The 5016-nt window shown below is 60.3% G+C and overlaps 1 long non-coding RNA gene across 1 annotated transcript; it reads right to left on the bottom strand.

Annotated features, from left to right (window-relative positions):
* Nucleotides 1–305: 305 nt before the first annotated feature.
* LOC144955030 (uncharacterized) lies at nt 306–2367 on the bottom strand. The gene is made up of 2 exons (XR_013641477.1): nt 2110–2367; nt 306–611 (listed from the first exon to the last, which is right to left on the bottom strand). It is a non-coding gene; the product is annotated as an uncharacterized LOC144955030 (long non-coding RNA).
* Between the last annotated feature and the right edge of the window lie 2649 nt (nt 2368–5016).

Here is a 5016-nt window from a genome sequence, read left to right as displayed (position 1 = left end):
GTGGGTCTCTGTGGGTCTATGTGGGTCTCTATGGGTCTCTGTGAGTCTCTATGGGTCTCTGTGGGTCTCTGTGGGTCTCTGTGGGTCTCTATGGGTCTCTGTGTGGCTCTGTGGGTCTCTGCGGGTCTCTGTAGGTCTCTGTGGGTGTCTATGAGTCTCTGAGTCTCTGTGCGTCTCTGTGTGTCTCTCTGAGTCTGTGGGTCTCTGTGGGTGTCTATGAGTCTCTGTGTGTCTCTGAGTCTCTGTGTGTCTCTGTGTGTCTCCGTGTGTCTCTCTGTGTGTCTCTGCGTGTATCTGTGTGTGCGTGTCTCTGTGTGTCTCTGTGTGTCTCTGTGTGTCTCTGTGTGTCTCTGCGTGTATCTGTGTGTGCGTGTCTCTGTGTGTCTCTGTGTGTCTCTGTGTGTCTCTGCGTGTATCTGTGTGTGCGTGTCTCTGTGTGTCTCTGTGTGTCTCTGCGTGTATCTGTGTGTGCGTGTCTCTGTGGGTCTCTGTGGGTCTCTGTGGGTCTCTGTGTATCTCTGTGGGTCTCTGTGGGTGTCTATGAGTCTGGGTCCAGGCCGAAACGCTTCATTTCCACGGCAAGTGCGAAGAGGTAGTGGTAGCACTCGCACCTGCACACGCAGAGACACGCACAGAGACAGAGACACTGAGACACACACAGAGACACAGAGACACACACAGAGACACACAGAGACACGCAGAGACACACACACAGAGACACACAGAGACACTGAGACACACACAGAGACACACAGAGACACACACAGACACACACAGAGACACACACAGAGACACACACAGAGACACGTGTCCCCGTGTCTCCCCCTGTCCCCCCGGCGTGTCTCACATCGTCTTTGCGCGTTGCCACGTGTCCCCCCACACGTAGACTCCGTGTCTCCACACAGACACACAGAGACACACAGAGACACACACACAGAGACACAGACACACACACAGAGACACACACAGAGACACACAGAGACACACAGAGACACACACACACAGAGACACACAGAGACACACACAGAGACACACAGAGACACACACAGAGACCCACACAGAGACACACAGAGACACACACACACACAGAGACACACAGAGACACACAGAGACACACACAGAGACACACACAGAGACACACTCACACACAGAGACACACACAGAGACACACACAGAGACACACACAGAGACACGTGTCCCCGTGTCTCCCCCTGTCCCCCCGGGCGTGTCTCACATCGTCTTTGCGCGTTGCCACGTGTCCCCCCACACGTAGACTCCGTGTCTCCACACAGACACACAGAGACACACAGAGACACACACACAGAGACACAGACACACACACAGAGACACACACAGAGACACACAGAGACACACAGAGACACACACACACAGAGACACACAGAGACACACACAGAGACACACAGAGACACACACAGAGACCCACACAGAGACACACAGAGACACACACACATACAGAGACACACAGAGACACACAGAGACACACACAGAGACACACACAGAGACACACTCACACACAGAGACACACACAGAGACACACACAGAGACACACACAGAGACACGTGTCCCCGTGTCTCCCCCTGTCCCCCCGGGCGTGTCTCACATCGTCTTTGCGCGTTGCCACGTGTCCCCCCACACGTAGACTCCGTGTCTCCACACAGAGACACACAGAGACACACAGAGACACACACACAGAGACACAGACACACACACAGAGACACACACAGAGACACACAGAGACACACAGAGACACACACACACAGAGACACACAGAGACACACACAGAGACACACAGAGACACACACAGAGACCCACACAGAGACACACAGAGACACACACACACACAGAGACACACAGAGACACACAGAGACACACACAGAGACACACACAGAGACACACTCACACACAGAGACACACACAGAGACACACACAGAGACACACACAGAGACACACACAGAGACACACACAGAGACACACAGAGACACACACAGAGACACACACAGAGACACACAGACAGAGACACACAGAGACACACACAGAGACACGTGTCCCCTTGTCTCCTGTCTCCCCCTGTCCCCCCGCGTGTCTCACATTGTCTTTGCGCGCTGCCACGTGTCCCCCCACACGTAGACCCCGTGTCTCCTGTCTCCCCGTGTCTCCCCCTGTCCCCCCGCGTGTCTCACATTGTCTTTGCGCGCTGCCACGTGTCCCCCCACACGTAGACCCCGTGTCTCCTGTCTCCCCGTGTCTCCCCCTGTCCCCCGTGTCTCCCCCTGTCCCCCCGTGTGTCTCACATTGTCTTTGCGCGCTGCCACGTGTCCCCCCACACGTAGACCCCGTGTCTCCTGTCTCCCCGTGTCTCCCCCTGTCCTCCGTGTCTCCCCCTGTCCCCCCCGTGTGTCTCACATTGTCTTTGCGCGCTGCCACGTGTCCCCCCACACGTAGACCCCGTGTCTCCTGTCTCCCCGTGTCTCCCCCTGTCCCCCCGTGTGTCTCACATTGTCTTTGCGCGCTGCCACGTGTCCCCCCACACGTAGACCCCGTGTCTCCTGTCTCCCCGTGTCTCCCCCTGTCCCCCCGCGTGTCTCACATTGTCTTTGCGCGCTGCCACGTGTCCCCCCACACGTAGACCCCGTGTCTCCTGTCTCCCCGTGTCTCCCCCTGTCCCCCCGCGTGTCTCACATTGTCTTTGCGCGCTGCCACGTGTCCCCCCACACGTAGACCCCGTGTCTCCTGTCTCCCCGTGTCTCCCCCTGTCCCCCCGCGTGTCTCACATTGTCTTTGCGCGCTGCCACGTGTCCCCCCACACGTAGACCCCGTGTCTCCTGTCTCCCCGTGTCTCCCCCTGTCCCCCGTGTCTCCCCCTGTCCCCCCGCGTGTCTCACATTGTCTTTGCGCGCTGCCACGTGTCCCCCCACACGTAGACCCCGTGTCTCCTGTCTCCCCGTGTCTCCCCCTGTCCCCCGTGTCTCCCCCTGTCCCCCCCGTGTGTCTCACATTGTCTTTGCGCACTGCCACGTGTCCCCCCACACACGTAGACCCCGTGTCTCCTGTCTCCCCGTGTCTCCCCCTGTCCCCCCCGCGTGTCTCACATTGTCTTTGCGCGCTGCCACGTGTCCCCCCACACGTAGACCCCGTGTCTCCTGTCTCCCCGTGTCTCCCCCTGTCCTCCGTGTCTCCCCCTGTCCCCCCGTGTGTCTCACATTGTCTTTGCGCGCTGCCACGTGTCCCCCCACACGTAGACCCCCGTGTCTCCTGTCTCCCCGTGTCTCCCCCTGTCCCCCCCGTGTGTCTCACATTGTCTTTGCGCGCTGCCACGTGTCCCCCCACACGTAGACCCCCGTGTCTCCTGTCTCCCCGTGTCTCCCCCTGTCCCCCGTGTCTCCCCCTGTCTCCCGCGTGTCTCACATTGTCTTTGCGCGCTGCCACGTGTCCCCCCACACGTAGACCCCCGTGTCTCCTGTCTCCCCGTGTCTCCCCCTGTCCCCCCCGCGTGTCTCACATTGTCTTTGCGCGCTGCCACGTGTCCCCCCACACGTAGACCCCGTGTCTCCTGTCTCCCCGTGTCTCCCCCTGTCCCCCCGCGTGTCTCACATTGTCTTTGCGCGCTGCCACGTGTCCCCCCACACGTAGACCCCGTGTCTCCTGTCTCCCCGTGTCTCCCCCTGTCCCCCGTGTCTCCCCCTGTCCCCCCGCGTGTCTCACATTGTCTTTGCGCGCTGCCACGTGTCCCCCCACACGTAGACCCCGTGTCTCCTGTCTCCCCGTGTCTCCCCCTGTCCCCCGTGTCTCCCCCTGTCCCCCCGTGTGTCTCACATTGTCTTTGCGCACTGCCACGTGTCCCCCCCACACGTAGACCCCGTGTCTCCTGTCTCCCCGTGTCTCCCCCCTGTCCCCCCCGCGTGTCTCACATTGTCTTTGCGCGCTGCCACGTGTCCCCCCACACGTAGCGACCCCGTGTCTCCTGTCTCCCCGTGTCTCCCCCTGTCCCCCGTGTCTCCCCCTGTCCCCCCGCGTGTCTCACATTGTCTTTGCGCGCTGCCACGTGTCCCCCCCACACGTAGACCCCGTGTCTCCTGTCTCCCCGTGTCTCCCCCTGTCCCCACCCGTGTGTCTCACATTGTCTTTGCGAGCTGCCACGTGTCCCCCCACACGTAGACCCCGTGTCTCCTGTCTCCCCGTGTCTCCCCCTGTCTCCCCGCGTGTCTCACATTGTCTTTGCGCGCTGCCACGTGTCCCCCCACACGTAGACCCCGTGTCTCCTGTCTCCCCGTGTCTCCCGCTGTCCCCCCCGCGTGTCTCACATTGTCTTTGCGCGCTGCCACGTGTCCCCCCCACACGTAGACCCCGTGTCTCCTGTCTCCCCGTGTCTCCCCCTGTCCCCCCGCTTGTCTCACATTGTCTTTGCGCGCTGCCACGTGTCCCCCCACACGTAGACCCCCGTGTCTCCTGTCTCCCCGTGTCTCCCCCCTGTCCCCCCGTGTCTCCCCCTGTCCCCCCGCGTGTCTCACATTGTCTTTGCGCGCTGCCACGTGTCCCCCCCACACGTAGACCCCGTGTCTCCGCACGAGCACGGCTTTGGTGTCGGGGTAAAGCTCCATGGCGCGTCGCATGGAGCTCTCCAGGTCGGCCTCGTGCGCCGTGTTCTCTACCACCGGCACCACCAGCGTGTCGCTGTAGCTGGAGACACGGAGACACAGAGACACACAGACACGGAGACACACAGAGACACACACACACACAGAGACACACAGAGACACTCAGACACACAGAGACACACACAGAGAGACACGCAGAGAGACACGCGGAGACACACACAGAGACACACAGAGACACACACAGAGAGACACGCAGAGAGACACGCACAGAGACACACACAGAGACATGCACACAGAGACACACACACAGACACGCACAGACACTCACACAGACACACAGACACACACAGACACACTCAGACACCGCACACAGACACTCACACACACAGACACACACACA

This window comes from Lampetra fluviatilis, unplaced genomic scaffold (assembly GCF_964198595.1).
Source record: "Lampetra fluviatilis unplaced genomic scaffold, kcLamFluv1.1 SCAFFOLD_1343, whole genome shotgun sequence".
NCBI classification, from domain to species: Eukaryota; Metazoa; Chordata; class Hyperoartia; order Petromyzontiformes; family Petromyzontidae; genus Lampetra; species Lampetra fluviatilis.
The sequence above is the reverse complement of the archived record's forward strand: the minus strand, read 5'-3'. Positions and strand labels throughout refer to the sequence as shown.